The following is a 15,944-nucleotide window of genomic DNA, read 5'->3' as shown; positions in this document are numbered from 1 at the left end:
TTATCTTCTAAGTCAGCCCCTTAACGATTTGCAAATAGAAGTAGTGCCCTTAGTTTTAATTCATGTTTTAAATCAGACCTTATGTTATACTCAATTACATCTTAAGGACCTATTTGCCAAAGTATTTAGAGCCCAAGGGCTTTCTCTTCTTGAATATAAAGGATTTGATGTCTATAGTTCTTAATAAAGTGAGTAGCAATTATTAATATAGTAATACTTTATTAGTTTAACTGAAACCAGAGATATAAATGTTTCAAGATTTAGACTTATAACATTAAAGCCAAATTAAAATAAGTCCAAGAAAAAGTCTGTGAAGTTAATTTGTTGAATTCTACATTTTTAAAGGAGAACTAGTGATTATTGTTACTCCTGGTGGTTAAAAATAAAAAGAACAGTGCTTAAATTTGAATTTCTGGAATTATTAGTCTTTCATTAAATTAAAATACCAAAGCCAGCAAAAATTGTTTGAGTACAAAATAGAGCTTTGTGCCAGTATTACATGCCACCACGAGAGCCAACCCCCATGCCTGCAGCTTGCCAAGCCTGCAGTTCCCCAGTGGATGACGAGAAACCATAATTATGGGATTTCAAATTACAGTGAAAGGAAATTGCACGCTCACCCTTCCTTACGTGTAGGCAATTAGCAAACCATATAAATTTTAGTTGGAAGTAGAGGACTCTAAGTCTTTGAAAAACAAAACAGCTCTTGACCGTGAAGTCACTGAGCCTAGAAAAAGTATGTGCAAGCTGCTTTATCACTTCATTCGGCCCTGGTGACAATGGTTACAGGGAAAAATTCCTCCTTGCATTCAATTACAAGTTCTATGTATGGATCCTAGACTGAAATGTCTTTGAAAAAAGTAACAAGAATTCCTTTTTAAAAAATGACATAAATACATAAATAAGCCCAATACTAAATGTCTCCATTTTTTAACATTCTTTCAAAAAGTGAATTAAAATTCCTGGTGGATGGATTAGTCCCTAATACGTTATTTGAGGTAAATGGAAAATTACAGATCTTTCCAGCTGAAATGAGCACTGTGGGATTGTTTTTGATGGTTGTGAAAAATCTCCACAAGGTTCTCCACCCGGTCAGCACCTACTTAAGGACCTTTTAAAGTCACATACATGTTTAAGGACATACCTGGCAAGGTGAGGAGGTAACAGCCTTCTCTTCCTAGCCATTCCTTAGCCTTCAGTGAAGTGTCTTTTAGTAAATACTGTTTATTCTAATAGTTTAAGCTATGGCCTTTCTCATCTCTGGGCGATGTGGCCTTTCTCATCTCTGTCACCTTTCTATTTAAATCAAAGTTTTGCCTCCATGGTGAGTCCAACATCACCTCTCAGAATGTCTTCTAAATCTGGCATTACAAATGTATTAAACATTAGAAGAGCAAAATACAGTTTTGAGAGACTAAAGTAAGATTTTAATATATAAATATATTTGACTTGTGAAAATATCTGTATTATAAATATTTTTGTTTTGTCAAAATAGCTATAACTAGCATGATATTTTTTACATTCAGAAAAAAAGTATCCTATGTATGTGTCTGTGTCTGTGTCTGTGTCTGTGTCTGTGTGTGTGCTTGCAGAAATTAAAGCATGTTGGTCAGAAAGTAGTCTAACTTTGCCTCCCTCCCCTCTTTGACTACGGAGGATGCTATTGCTGCTAGCATACAAACCCTCAGACCCATGCAAATGTCTCAGGAGGAGGAGAGGCTACTGTATGGTCTGGTGGTCTGAGCACCCAGCCTCAGTTCTGAGAGGAGCTTATGAGGCTGAGGAGAAGATGAGTGGCCACACACTCAGGGACATTCTCTGCAGAGATTGCTCACACCTGAGGCAGTGACATTGCATACTTCATGGAAATCACTGTGGAGTTTTCCAGAAATGCTCCTTAGGGGCACAGAATTCCACCTGGTCTTCTAGACAGTAGCTTGCAGGGCCCCTCACCACAGATGTCAACCCTACATCTTTCCCCTTCTTCTCTTCCTCCTCTTGAGCCTGGCAGAGGACTGGGGGCCATCTTGGACTGACCCATGGGGTGAATAGTTAAGATTTTTCAACATTAGCCTGAGGTATTTGAGGTTCTCAGTAATGCCAGTCAGCCTTCCTATAAAATGAGGTTAAAAATCCCAAGTCCACACACTGTCTTCAGGCTACCAGCCTGGGCCTGGGACAGTGAAGGCTAGAGGTGACTTTTTAGTGAGCAGTATCTTGGACAGGGCCCATGAACCCTGCACCTTCACCTGGGCCTGGTTTCTCATTTCTCTGTGCCAGAGCTGTTCCCCTAGCTTTCCTGGCGTCTTCTCATGGAACATGTTTCAGGTTAGTGTCATTCTTATTAATCTAGTCCAATTTCGGAAATCAAATAAATACCTTTGGAGAAGGCATTGTGTGCATAAACCTGTGTTTAGGTGTAGCTGGGATGACCTGGGGGCCAAATTAGCATGCAGACTTCAGTCCAGCTGCATCTGAAAGTGGTCAACTTTGAGCAGCCAAGTGCAGGAGCAGCATCTCTGAGATCCCCCATTGGTCCACGATTTCCCCAGGTTGATTGCCAAGATCCAAGGGACTGACGGTGGGAGCTGGGGCTCAAATGCTCCTCATTACTGAGTTGATTTCTCCTTCTCAGAGCAGTTCGCCCTCCCTCTCCCAACTGTGCTCATGCAAATTCTCTCAAATTGATGTTACTCCATTAGATTTCCATATTGCAGCTCAAGTCTGGTAGCTGATCTCCTTGCCAGCAAACCCATTGTCAGATGGTTTGCACAGAAGAAGGTTTCTTCCAGAATCAAACAAACAACCAACAAGGAAAACACAATTCTGGAGGCTCACAGAGGGACTTTGGTGAAGCCACAGCAGAGCCATGGTCACGAGGGCTGATGGCTCCCTGCTAACAAAAGGCTACTTCTATTTTGAAACTGAAAGTTCTCTCTTATGAAAATTTATGGTAAATTTCCAAGCAGTGTAAACGAGCACCCTTCCAGACATACTAATAAAGTGGGAGCTCATTCAAAAAAAGCTCTCTGCTTTCATGAAAAATGATCCACCATTAAAAGTGCTGAGATCCTCTGAAAAAGATGAAGGAAAAGGCTAATAAATTCTAAGGGAAGAACTAAATGTCAGATATATTGGAGCTGAAGTCAATGGTCAACTGAGCACATGTGCAAAGCAAGAGTCCCTGGGAAGAGAGCAGGGCATGTGCACCAGGAGCCATGCCCAGTATGATGTGTGCGTGTGTGTGTGTGTGTGTGTGTGTGTGTGTGTGAGAGAGCGAGAGCGCGAGAGAGAGAGAGAGAGAGAGAGAGAGAGAGAGAGAGAGAGAGAGAGAGATCACAAGTAGACAGCATGTTGAGTGCTCTGAGTGTAGGAGGAAAACAAGCTGTACTGAACTAAAATTAATAGTTTTAATGAGAACTGTCACATAGTGTTTTAAGCTAAACAAAATCAACCTACATACTCCTACTCTAATTAATTAATAAAGAACAGGTATTCTATCCCTGGACAGTGAAAAAGCCAGGGGAGACATAAAACAGTGTGAAAGATCCTTTTGAGGAGAACTGACAGATACTCATCCAATGTGAAAATCTAATTAAGCATGCAAAATATGTATCAACAGATGTGTGTAATACGTTTTAATGTACACAACCTTACTAGTAAACCCATGTAGCCATTGGACTCATAGATCACGTTTTGTCAGATTCAATACCTATGAGTTATTTGATGCTGTGATACAACAAATAACAGTGAGAGAAATAGCAAAGCAAAACAAATGCAAATTGTAGTATTTTGGCATTGGGGGATAGATGAAATAATCTCAATACCATAAAGATTACTATGCCAAATATGCTAACAGTTTTATGTGCCTTACTTTAACTTAAGGGAAGCAATTTCCCTTTGAAATCTTGCATAGTCTTGAGGAAATTATTTGCAGATGAGAAGTGGATATGAAGGGGCAATCATGCAGCTATTATAACTGATCATCTGGACAAGGATGCTTCTGCTGTGTTTCCCATCCAGTGGGACCAGAATCACTACACAGGCCATATATATATATATATATATATATATATATATATATATACATACATTCCTTTTATTGAATATATTAGGGTGACACTGGTTAAGAAAATTACATAGGTTTTAGGTACACAATTCTACAACATATTATCTGTACAATGTATTGTGTGCTAACCACCCCAAATGTATAGATATATTTTTTGTTTGTACCACATTAATGTCAGTTTCAAGTTCATACTCCTCATTGGCATCCATGACAGTCACTGGCATTCACTCACTGCCTCACTTTCTTGGGGTCCTAGGTACATCACCATTAAAGCATCACCTGTGTGCACAATTATCAATAAGTACTGGGGTCCATTTTGTCCAAGGATTGGGTATTTAGTACACATGGTAGTTATGAAGGATGTGGGATAAAACATTTACTTTAGTGCAAACAGCCTAGTAACCATGTGTCACACTTATTAAAAAGTGGCTCAAGCTTCACATATCAATATTGAACTTGTGAATTAAAGGATGCCATTCAGCCCAGAAGAGTGACTGCACAGTTGGTACAGGGAGTAATGTTTAACTGAACAGTCGTAAATGTAGACACAAGTTCTGAATGTGAGATAAATGCTGTTGCTTCTGAATTTATGTCTGCAGGAGTGTTTTACATAGTAGGTCTGGGTGTATTCCCAGTGGTCTGACACTGTGCCTCATTCTTGTTCCAGTCTGACATCAGGAGCGGCCTTTGAGTCTCATCACGATCAACTGCACAGGCACTGACTGGGTCAGTGCATCTGATCAACAGTACATCAATCTGAATTTAGATCGGACTTAACAGAAGCCTCCACACTGTTTCATGGTGGCACTTGCTTATGACACAAATGCACAGGCAACCGGTGGGGCTCTGCTATAGGAGGAGGGGTGCAGAAGGGCTGGATGGTGGAGACCAAACCCTAGAGTCACTGCCTGAGCAGTGTGATGCATCTTTTCAGCAGTCACTTGCATGCTGTGTGTCATGTCACCTTACTTTCAAGAATATTAGTGCATTCATGAATATTTAAATGGAAGTCATTGTCATCTTGTTAGACCAATGACCTTTCAAACTCAGCATGGCTTATTGACATGTTTAGTGTTTTCATTCTCATAATATAACTTCTTAAAAACAAAACAAAATAAAACAAAAACATCAGTTCCTTCTCTCTTTCCTTTTCCCACAGACTCTCCCTTCCAAAGATAAAGAGTACAAAAATTGGATTTGCTGCATCAAGGAGATTAAGCCAGGAAGTATCTCTTTGTGCAAATGCTCTGTGCTACTTCTATGGAAATCCAGAGGAGTCACCTGGGAAAAACCACAACACAAAACACCGTCTCTTCATTTAGCAAAGACAAAAGGTGTGTCTAAGAAGGTCCACATCAAAAGGTATTGGATTACTAATCGGGTTAATGATCTGATAGGCAAATCCCTAAATCCCAAGTCACCATTGTGTACCCACTCTGGACCACTTATTGAAGTCCTTTTGGCCTTTGGCTATGGAAATCCTGAAATCCTGCTCTTCACAAGGTACCCCCAAGAAAGAGGCATTTGTTATTCTACTTTGTTCAAAGGTTGTTCCTGAAAAGCTTCCTGGCTTCCTGGCTTTAGTCTCTCCTTTTCTACTTAAAAAAAAAAAAGAAAAAAGAAAAAAAAGCAAGCAAGGCTGAGTTAATCACCTTTCAGTATAAAGGGTGACTGGTGAGAAGAAAGTCAGAATTGGGACTTTATCCCTCCTGAGTGGTTGGGTGACAGCTTTTCAGATGTGCATATCTCTTTAATGACTTAATCACCTAATTAGCTGATTTGTGGAGCAATTGGTGAAGGCATGCTGGGCTGGCCTCTACTGCCACTTACTTTCAAGTGATTAAGTAAGATTCTAGAGAGAGGAGTGCCCCTTGGACTGTAAGATTCTGAAGATAAAAACATTTGAGAAAAACAAAATAAACCCATTTGGCAGGAAATGTGAAGTGAGTTTTATTTTAAATCCTCTCTTTGAAACCTTAGGCTGACAAGAGGGTACATGTGTAAACAGACTATGACCCCAGTCATGGGCTGTACAAGTTCCCTTTCCATTGTATTCATTTGTATTTCTCTGGTAGTTTGCTTTTATAGTAAAGATTTTATAATTTCTTGTCTTACTCTCCCTCAAATACACTGCTCATTGCACATGTTATGAAAAGTGAGATTGTATTGTTAAGGACTGTGATGTAACAAAGGGATAACTCCTGTGCTGAAGACTTGAAGATTCTAAACATAAAACCTGTCCTGGATGTAACTCCAGGTACCCCATCTCTCTCCATTGAGCATCATGAAAGGAGGTCACATAAAATTGGGAGGAAGGGAACCCTGGGGGTGAAGTCTATCATGTCATCTTGGCATTTAAAACCCTTGCTTTGCCTGTAAAGTTTTGGGATGGGAGTGAAGGGGCTGGGGAAGGAGCTTTTCTGTATAAGGTGATCTCCAGAGAGTGATATAAAGTGAAGGTTTAAAAGCCACACGTGGGTAGCAAAAGGAGAAATAATGTAAAGTCCTCCCAGAATGTCTAGGACACAGATCGGTTGGGGAACACACCCCTTCCAAGTCCCTTTGTGCTAGCACCTCCAGGCTCCTCTCCAGCACAGACCTGCACTCATTGAGTATCTCCCAGAAATGTGGAGGTTATCCCTTGCTTACGCTGTTCTGATCACGAGGGACAGAAAGAGGCAGGGTACTTTGAGAAAGGAAGCTGAGAGCAGGTATGTAGGGCTTTGTTCATGGCCATGGAACAGAGGTAGTGAGCACCACATAGATCTAAATTCCTTTATTACTCCAGTGAATCCCAGTGGGTATTCAGTCCATCAGATACTCTGCTTGTCTCAGTCATTCACTTGAGACAAGTAGAGTATCCCAAGCTTCCCAGATTATATAAAAACTAGAGGCCATGAAAATTCATGCAATGGAGGGGGTGTTCCCTCAGGCCGGCCTGCCCCCTCTCACAGTCTGGGAGCCCTCAGGGGAAGGAGGTGACCCAGCAATCAGGGGAAGGTGACACCCCCGTCACACCTCTAATGCTGCCACTGCCAGCAGCGTAAGCCTCTGCCGGCCCTGGTTACCTGAGCCTTGGGCGGCCCTGGGCAACTGGGAAGCCACCATCCGAGGCTTGTCTGTGCCTCAGGCCGGCCCTGGGTGGCTGGGCAGCCAACATCCAAGGCTTTTCTGTGCCTCGGGCCGCCCTGGGTGGCTGGGGTGCTGAGGGGACTGGAAGACTCCAGAGGCAGGCGCACAGAGCAGCTGGACACAGCCGTGTCCCGTGCCTGCCGCCCCAGTGGGGCTGAGGAGACTGGGCACCACCATCTTTGAAGGTGTGACAGTCAATTAGCATATTCCCTCCTTATTAGATAGGATTGCGTGTGGCCAGCTTCTGTATTGCTGCTCCCACACCTTACATTTCAAAAGATCATCCTTAAACAGAAACATCCATGGCCTCCTAGTCATCGCTATTCCAAAAGTCCCAGTGGGGAGTGGAAAGAGCTCCCCAGGGCCATGCTGTCCCCACCCCTTTTCACTCCAGGTTCTATGCGAATCATATCCCCTGGGAGTTCAGGCTCAGAAGAGTAGTGCCTACAGAGACTGAGCTTCAAACATCCCAACAGTGAATTTGATGGTGACACTCAGCTCTGGAGAGTGTGGCAGTTGTGTATAAATGCAGAGAAAGACATTGAAGGGAACAGTCATTAACAGAAGGGAAACTACTCTACAAATGAAGAGGAATTCTGGATCTCCATCTGATTACAGGGCCAGTTGGGCAGACACTTTGATGAGTTAAGAAACAAACATGCACCCACTTACTGGTCAAGAAAGCCATTTCACCAGGAACCCAGGCATTCTGTGCACAGGACCCCGCTGGGAAGGGAAAACTAAAAAAAAATATTCATGTGACTTTAGAAATGTTACTGATTCTTATACGCAAGTGAATATTGAAAAGAAAGTTCAAATCATCAAGTCCCAAGCAAAATTTGTTAGATCAAACCCATCTTAAAAACAAAATAAAAATGAATGACCTTTCTGTTTTCCAAAAGACCAGTTATCACCAATAACACAAATATAGCTGAAGTGCATTTTAGTGACTATATGGGCATATTCTGGATGCACATATGAATTATGTTATCCATGAAACACAGGACCTGAGATATTTGACTGCATTCTCTCTGATATTTCGAACAGAGGGAGGAACTAAAAAAAAAAAAAAAAAAAAAAAAAGAGTTCTTGTAAGAAGTAACCCTTTTCACCCAATTATGTCCTGGAACTATTCTAGCTTATGAAAACTATGTGGGAGATGTGATGTTGCCTATCTCATCTTTCAGGGAGAAAAATGGGGAATCACATACAAACATCACAGTTGTTTTTCTTACCTGAAATTATTTTGGTTCCATGGTACATAAGTAAAACCATGATATTGCTTGGCAAAACAGGAAAATTAACCCCATTTCCAGTTGATAGAGTATTGCCAGTTTTACATTCTCTCCAGCCTCCAAATTGGCCCCCATATTCCTTGGTCCTGTTGATGAGCTTGACTTTAACTGAAAGGCAGGCTAATATATCCTTCATATTGCTCTCCCCTCTTAAATACCCTCCCATGAAGAATAAATAAAATCTATGCAGAAAAATCCCCAATATTTTGGGGTATAACTCTTGCCTTCTTAATTGTGGACTCTCCATAGTGACTTTTTCCAAAAAGTACAGTATGGAAAAGGGGTGGAATACTTTACAGTAAATAAACATGACAAACATGACCTTAGTCAGATGACCAAGGTCAACACCAACAGTGACAAGTCATGTTGACAGGACATCCCCTTGATAATGTGTGAGGAAACTGGCACTTTAACTTTGTGGTCTCCTTCCCAAAACCCATAACTCCAGTCATGAAAAATCATGAGCAAAACAGCAGACAAATCCCAACTGATAGAAACTTCACAGAATACTTGACCAGAAGTCCTCAAAACTTTCAAGGTGACTCCTCAGCTTGTTAGTCCCCAATAATATACTATGTGACCCTCTCATGGCCCTTAATCTACCTTCTGTAGAGAATTTGCTTGTTCATATTTTACCTTTTCTACTAGATTTCAATGTTTTTGAAATTAGGATATATAAGACCATTATCAATGGAAGTGGAATTCTTGGGGTTCTTCAACAAAAATAACTTCCGGAGGCCCTCACAGGAAGCTTTATTGATTATGTAAAATTAAGAGGGTTCCCTTACAAGGTCTCATCTCTGTACTTCTCCCCATGGAAGAAGTGCAATCTCATCTTCAGCAGGGCCAGAATTAAGGCCACTGCCCGGAATTTATGTTCCATATCAAAGTGCAGTCCAGTCCAGCATCCCACATGTAAAGTCTGCATATTCATGGACCATACAGCTGCTTAAGGCCACATGGCTATGGAGAGAGAATAGGTGAGTGAAGGGGTGAATATGGGTCATGAACAAGAGAGAGCCAGAGCCAACAAGTGGGAACAGAAGTGAGAGAACTCTTTGTCTGGGATTTTAACCAGGAGCTTCTTCAAACTAACCAATCTACCTTTCAAGATATGTGCACTTCAGAAGGGGTCCACCCCCCTTGCCATTCATTGTTCCCCAGGCTAGACTGAATCTGATGGTGACATAAGCACCTTTCCTGTGTCACCCTGACTTCACTGTGAATGCACCCATCTCTCCCTTTGTTTGTTCCCTCCCCCCAGTGATCTGCAGGGAACAAACTGGTGGTTCCCTGGAGAGAGTGAAGTTGTAGCTTCCTGGTAAAGCTGCCCAGATGACCATGCTCATATTGTCTGGACTCTCCTTTGCTCTCTTCTGATCATTAATATTAATTAACTCATTGCTATGATAACACCTCCACAATCTTCACTCTGCCATGAGGTCCTTTGGGCAGGAGTTCAACTCATCTATGCTAATAGGATCAAATTCATGCCAGAGAACTACTTCCTATCAATACCCAATAGCTTATGGCAAAATAGACATACAAATCCTGATTTTTGTGTTTTGAGTGTGTGTGTGTGTGTGTGTGTGTGTGTGTGTGTGTGTGTTGCTTGTTTCACTCCATTGTAGTAATGATTGCCTGCTTCTTCGATAAAATAGTATTTTAACAGATGAGTAGGTGATAGAAAATTAAAATTCTTTTTTTAACTTGCTAATTTTGATAAATAGAACACAGACTACACCTTTGAAGCAAGAGGGATTTTGAAAACAGAGTCCTAATAGGTGATTATGTCTGCTATTGAAATCATCTTAACATCAGCCAGGACTATGATGAGGCCTCCTAGGGCTTGCCACATAATTCAAACTGAGAGGTAAGTAACCATCTATCAACCCAACTATGTCATATGGCACCAGATGGGATTTATCTGCATATGTGGTTATAGTGTCATCTCTTTTGTCTAAATGTGGAGGAATTACTGTGTCCTTTGGGTTCTATTTGCGCTTGGGAGGATGTTTTCATCCTTGAGTTCTATAAAATATCAGGAATTGGCTTAAAAGCAAGGGTGCAGCTGAGTAAGCTTTAAGATGAAAATGTATCTAAAGGGATTAAGGTGACATATGGTGGTTGGGGGGAGGGGGAATCCCAGATTTAAACAAAATCTGTATTGATAGCTAAAAGTCAATGCTTCTAAAAGTTCTTCCCAGTCCTGAAGACCTGGAGGAGGCTTGGCTAGACCAGGGAAGCTAAATGAAGTTTTTCTTCTGTGAGGTGCTACGAGTGACAGGATAGAAACCCGTTCTCCTTTGTTGCCTATTGAAGACCCTTAGAGCGGGCAGGCCTACACTTGTTTGGAAGGGCTAATATCCGATGTGAAATGAGGGGCACGCCCTTTGTGCCTGTCACCAGTGGCTCTATTAGAAACATTCAATGCTTTTCCAGAGCTACATGGTGCATGATGTAATTCCATTTTCTCCATGACTACAGGAAAGGGGAATCAGGTAATTAAATGTGAGAAATCAGAGGCCAGACTGGGGAGCCCTTTCTGCTCAGTTAGCTTTCCCAATGCAGCTGCCCAGCTGTGGCCGCCCCGGGCGGATCTGGAAGACAGTGGGGGTCACACAAGTCTCCAGGCTGCAGGAGTGCACACAGCTGGTTGTCAGGATCCAACAAGCCAGCCATGTCCTGCTCAAGTGTCACTACTTCCCATCAACTTGAAAAGCTCCAGTGGGTGGGGCCTTTGGTCACAGCTACATGCTTTCAGCCCTGAGGCTGCATTGTCTGGGGGAAGATCCAGGGGCCCCAGGGGCGTGGTCAGGCCTAAAAGTGCACAAGAAAAAGGGCAGGAAGAGGTGGGGACAGAGGAAGGGCTGAGGAACTCCGCTCAAACAAGTGAATCCTTTCAAATAAGAAGTTGCTATGCTGCTGTGGGTTCACCTTTTTCATAGCATTTTATATAATTTCTGGGCTCTTAGGTATTAGGTCTACATTTTTAGGTGAAAATGCTCTGGAAATTCTGCTGAAGATGTTTAAAAAAAAACCAAAAAACTGGCCCTGGAATTTAGACGTCCAAAATTACTATATAAGCAGAAATCACATAGTGAATTTCAAGAATTATGAGCAACTGGGGGAACTGGACCTGCCCAGTGAGGAACCCATGGTGAAGTTGATGAAACTAGAGTGGCCCAGAAGAGCAAAATGAGTTTTCCATTTCAACAGATGGCTTATGAAGGCCCATCACCTGTTTGGTTTAGTTTCGTTGGGTTTTAATACAAATAACTATGTTTGACATTTCAATTTAGTTTTTACAGCTTTTAATACATTTTTATACTGTACTCCTCTGCAGATAATTTAAGTCCCAGGGTTTCCTTATAATAAGAACTCTGATGGGGAAAAAAAAATGTTCTCATTTATGTGTAAATTTTGTTAACAGTGTAATTTGCATAATCATATTCTCCCTGTGTTGTTGTTTTTAAGTTGGAATTTTTAAATTTTATAAGTGATCGACTGTATTTTTTTTTTAAAAAGGTCATTAAACCAGAACATGATGTGACTTCATTTTTAGTTTGAAATCAAATGCTTGCAGAGATAGTTCACAATTATGGGGGGAAAAATTGGGCCCTTGAGTAACACATTCGTTAGGTTTGGACATATTTGCATTAAAAATCCTACAGTACAATGTTACATGGTTTCATTTGAGTGACATGGAACCGTAGTCCACTCCACTCTCCTAGGGAACTAGCAGGTAAGGGAAGACCTGTAATTAGGTGCTGTGTAAGCTGACAGGTGTTATGGCACCAGTGCCATTATCTAAGCAACAACAGTTTTAAAGAGGCTTCCTGGCCTATTCTTCCCTCTAAGTGTGTGCACATACCTTTGCTGAACAGCCTCCCCCCTCCTGCTGGCCTCGAGGCACCATGCAGGCAGGGCAAGTGGGCATCTCTACCTGTGGGGTCCTCGCTGTACAGCCCCCAGCAGACAAGCCCCTGCTCCCTGTCTTGTACATTCCTGTGCTGTCACACTCACCCAGGGACCTGCATTTGTCACTTTGCTTGTTTGGACATCGCTCTCCTTCCAGACCAGCCATCTGAACGTTAGAGATCAACAGCTTATACCCAGGGCCCAGGTCTCCGAGGCCTCCAAAATGTCTGTGGACAAAGTTAGCTACTGCTTTCCCTTTGCTACTAAGACTGATGGATAGCCTCATGCTAAACCCTGAAAACAGCCAGGAAGAATGAAAACAGGTGAATTATTTGGGGACTGTCAGTTTCAGCGGTAGCATTTTGAATCTGGACTCTACATTCATTATTGATTATCCTTCATAGGTTGACTTTGAATTTATTTCAATACAGACATAAAAAGTAATTCATTAAGTGCAATGTGCTTAAAGCCCTCTTTGTTTTCTTTGACACCATTTTTCAAGGTGCAGGGTCTGAGGTTGTGTTTCACCCTCGCAGTGGTCATGGGGTCTCAGAGTCCAGGTGGGCCACCTCCCTCCCACCAGTCCATCTGCCCGCATGTGCAGAGAGGGCCTGCGTGCACGGCTGCAAGTCACAGCTACCACAGAGCAACTGTTTTTAAAAGACAAACAGGCCTGCTTTCTGATACTGTTAATACAAAATGTCAGCTGGGAGCTTGATTTTAGGGTTGAATACAATTACTCGTTCCTGTCTGACTTGACACTTCACAGCTGGGAGCCAAATTTGGTGGAGAAAACCAAATTCTGCCTCGTCCTGCCTGACGTGAAGTCAGACGGCCTGTTTATGAAATCTGCTGGAAATGTGCACTTCTTGTTTTCCTTGTCATACACCAGAAGTCCGTGTTCACCTGGCGAAGCTCCCAAAACTGACAACAGAGCAACTGAACCGAGGGCAGGTAGTGTGGCTCCTCCCCAAGGATTTCTGAATATTTATAATCTCCCCAACTCTTTTGCAAAACTGCCAGAAAATGATGTGATTTCATGCTCTCCCACGGAAACATGAGGCACCCTGGGCTGCAAATCCATAGTTTCTCTGTAGGGCAGCAGCCCAAAATTATACCTTCAGAGACCCTGTGGTGTCTGTCCCCTTTTTAAAAAGTGCCCCGTGCCCCAGTGTTGGAATGTTGGTGTGATAAGGGTTTGTGGGAGAAGTACCATCACGTGCTCTTTAGGACATGGCTTTTTTAAAATTACTTTTTCTTTTGAAGTGGGAGTGAATTTAGTTGTTCTCAATATCAAGTAATAAAATCACACTGTGCCTCCGGTGATAAGGCACAGACAGGACTTTTATTCTGCAGCTTTAGTGCTGGACTATTTCTTTTAAACAGGTTTTCTGTTTAGCTGCCTATTAGAAAGGGATTGAAGCTGAAAACCTTATGAAACCCACCATTGTCCTAGAGCAGTTGGACCATCCCTGGGCAACTATCAGCCTGGGAAGGATGCACTCAAGCACTCACCTGCTGTGAACAGGATGTCACTTCCTGCCATGGCTGGGGATACTGTGTACTCACAAGTCATTGTCCTGAGCATCAGTGAGAACAGAAATGAAAGGACTACTGGTAATGGCTGGATGGAGTTAGGCCACCTGGCTTACACTGGGGGACATGAAGTCACAGTAGGACTTACCACCAAGGAGGGGGTGAGGTAGAACTTATAGTAGTTCTGTTTTTAGTGTCTATGTCAATCTGTCTGTCTTCTCTTGCTCAGAACATTGCAAAACACATGAGTGAAAGAACAAGAGTCCAGATCTCCCTTTGTCTCAAGAAACATTAAGAGAAGCATGGGAATCATGCAGTGGTGCAGGTCTCTGTACTAAGAACACACAAGCTTGTTCAGCACCCCTTGGGTAGTGACTCCACGAGGAGTTCTCTGCCATGCCTCTACTCCCCGGCACATTTGCAGCATGGTGGGCAGTGATGAGCACAGCTGACCAACGCTCTGAGGAGAGGGGAGAGCAGCACACCAGACACTCAGAGACTGGACTGCTGGTGATCAGCCAGTGAAGTGGCAGCAAAAGTCTTTGATTTATGATGTCTCAGTCAGTCACCTGTGGTTTTACCACCTACTGAAGAAACACAAAAGCCCTGGCTCATGAGTAGCTCAGTTGGTTAGAGTGTCCTCTGGATACAACAAGGTTGTGGGTTCAATCTCCAGTCAGGACATAGTTAAAAAGCAACCAATGAATGAATAAAAAAGTGCAACAACCTCTCTCTCTCTCTCTCTCTCTCTCTCTCTCTCTCTCTATCTCTCTTTATCTCTCTCTCTCTCTCAAATCAGTAACTAAAAATTTTAAAAAGACAAAAACAGAAGTTTAAATACTTACTCAACTTATCTAAATTATTAAAAGACAGATATGCAATAGAAATGGGATACTTTAAAAGTAAGATTAATTTATGATTGAAAACCCTAAATCAAATACTTCTTTGGTATTGATCTGCATACTAACAGATATCTTAGTAGTTGATTACAATTTAGACATCCAATATTTTCACTATTTAATTCAAGAACCTTATTGCTTTATAATGAGGTTAGTTATGTCCTGATAAAGCCATGCCATTTGTGAGTACAAAGAAAAGGTGTGAGAAACTAAATGTGTCCTTGCAAGAATTTTTTAATATATTTTTGAAAAGTTCTTCAAATGACCATTTCCTTTTATTGTAAGGCAAAATAAAATTTGAAATACATATTCTTCAAGGTCCCACTTCACTGGGGAGTTTGGAAATACAAGTTACTAAACATGTTCATATATTGGAGCAAGAAAGAGTTGTATTTACACAGCCAGCAAAAGTGTGTGCTCTCCCTTCTGCCTCCCAAAGTTCCTTCCAAGCAGGGACATGAGTGAGGCATTTCCTCCCCACAGTGAGGTCACACCAGCCACTGGGTCACTGTCCTTTCACAGGGGCTGATGGTGTCATTGCTGAGAAAGAAACACAGAAGGACTTTCTTCAGGTGCTATTTCATGTATAAACTAGAGGCTCAGTGCACAAAATTTGTGCACAGGTAGGGTCCTAGGCCTGGCCAGCCGTCAGGGCTGATTGGGGCCTTCCTTCTCCTGGCTGCTGGCTGCTGGCTTCTGGCTGAGGCTTTCTTTCATTCTGCATCGCCCCCTGGTGGTCAGCACATGATATAGTGAGCGGTTGAACTCCCGGTTGGTTGAACTCCTGAAGGGACAATTTGTGTATTAACCTTTTATTATATAGGACATATGATTGTCCAATCAATGAAAGCTGAGACCAACTTTAATGTCTGTGCTTGTTTGCACTGGTATTTACATATATTTAAACTTATTTACATAATTGCTTGTATCTATTTTAATCTGCATCTTCATCTTCACATCTGTCACTCTATTATACATCTTTTCAAAGTCACTATTTTTCTCTTAGAAAAAGTACTTTTACCGCAAACTTTTTACTTCCTGCCCATGTAATTCAATGGTTCAAGTAATTTTTTTTAGTCCATACTTCCTAAA

At 42.0% G+C, this 15,944-nt stretch overlaps 1 long non-coding RNA gene across 5 annotated transcripts in view; it reads left to right on the top strand.

Moving 5' to 3' along the window:
• Window positions 1-5,226: 5,226 nt before the first annotated feature.
• Window positions 5,227-15,944, top strand: part of LOC114230093 (uncharacterized) — a 45,170-nt gene continuing 34,452 nt past the window's right edge. For 2 of the 5 annotated variants that reach the window (XR_008555703.1, XR_008555704.1), the window contains exons 1-2: window positions 5,227-5,431; window positions 10,227-10,369. This is a non-coding gene — a long non-coding RNA (uncharacterized LOC114230093). Of the gene's footprint in view, window positions 5,432-10,226; window positions 10,370-12,024; window positions 12,050-12,919; window positions 13,118-13,309; window positions 13,321-15,944 lie in introns of those variants that run through there. The other 3 variants (XR_008555706.1, XR_003615937.2, XR_008555705.1) reach the window with 3 other exon arrangements.

Source organism: Eptesicus fuscus, chromosome 4 (genome assembly GCF_027574615.1).
Source record: "Eptesicus fuscus isolate TK198812 chromosome 4, DD_ASM_mEF_20220401, whole genome shotgun sequence".
In the NCBI taxonomy this organism is placed as follows: Eukaryota; Metazoa; Chordata; class Mammalia; order Chiroptera; family Vespertilionidae; genus Eptesicus; species Eptesicus fuscus.
This window is presented reverse-complemented; position numbering and strand designations above follow the sequence as displayed.